The sequence below is a fragment of the Arachis duranensis genome, chromosome 2, assembly GCF_000817695.3.
Source record: "Arachis duranensis cultivar V14167 chromosome 2, aradu.V14167.gnm2.J7QH, whole genome shotgun sequence".
Lineage (NCBI taxonomy): Eukaryota > Viridiplantae > Streptophyta > Magnoliopsida > Fabales > Fabaceae > Arachis > Arachis duranensis.
In genome coordinates this window covers 54,037,848-54,039,206 of record NC_029773.3, presented here as the reverse complement: position 1 = coordinate 54,039,206, position 1,359 = coordinate 54,037,848, and positions in this window count along the sequence as shown.

Genomic DNA, 1,359 nt, shown 5'->3' with positions numbered 1-1,359 from the left:
CTCTCATGGAGCCTCACAGATGCTCAGAGCCATGTTGGAACCTCCCAACACCAAACTTAGAGTTTGAATGTGGGGGTTCAACACCAAACCTAGAATTTGGTTGTGGCCTCCCAACACCAAACTTAGAGTTTGACTGTGGGGGCTCTGTTTGACTCTGTTTTGAGAGAAGCTCTTCATGCTTCCTCTCCATTGTGACAGAGGGATATCCTTGAGTCTTAAACACAAAGGATTCTTCATTCACTTGAATGATCAATTCTCCTCTATCAACATCAATCACAGCCTTTGCTGTGGCTAGGAAGGGTCTGCCAAGGATGATGGATTCATCCATGCACTTCCCAGTCTCTAGGACTATGAAATCAGTAGGGATATAATGGTCTTTAACCTTTACCAGAACATATTCTATAAGCCCATAAGCTTGTTTTCTTGAATTGTCTGCCATCTCTAGTGAAATTCTTGCAGCTTGCACCTCAAAGATTCCTAGCTTCTCCATTATAGAGAGAGGCATGAGGTTTACACTTGACCCTAGGTCACACAAGGCCTTCTTGAAGGTTATGGTGCCTATGGCACAAGGTATTGAGAACTTCCCAGGATCTTGTCTCTTTTGAGGTAGTTTCTGCCTAGACAAGTCATCCAGTTCTTTAGTGAGCAAAGGGGGTTCATCCTCCCAAGTTTCATTACCAAACAACTTGTCATTTAGCTTCATGATTGCTCCAAGGTATTTAGCAACTTGCTCTTCAGTGACATACTCATCCTCTTCAGAGGAAGAACACTCATCAGAGCTCATGAATGGCAGAAGTAAATCCAATGGAATCTCTATGGTCTCAGTGGGAGCCTCAGATTCCCATGGTTCCTCATTAGGGAACTCATTGGAGGCCAGTGGACATCCACTGAGGTCTTCCTCGGTGGCGTTCACTGCCTCTCCCTCCTCTCCAAATTCGGCCATGTTGATGGCCTTGCACTCTCCTTTTGGATTATCTTCTGTATTGCTTGGAAGAGTACTAGGAGGGAGTTCAGTAATTTTCTTGCTCAGCTGACCCACTTGTGCCTCCAAATTTCTAATGGAGGACCTTGTTTCAGTCATGAAACTTTGAGTAGTTTTGATTAGATCAGAGACCATGGATGTTAAGTCAGAGTTACTCTGCTTAGAATTCTCTGTCTGTTGCTGAGAAGATGATGGAAAAGGCTTGCCATTGCTAAACCTGTTTCTTCCACCATTATTGTTGTTGAAACCTTGTTGAGGTCTCTGTTGATCCTTCCATGAGAGATTTAGATGATTTCTCCATGAAGGATTATAGGTGTTTCCATAGGGTTCTCCCATGAATTCACCTCTTCCATTGAAGGGTTCTCAGGATCATAAGC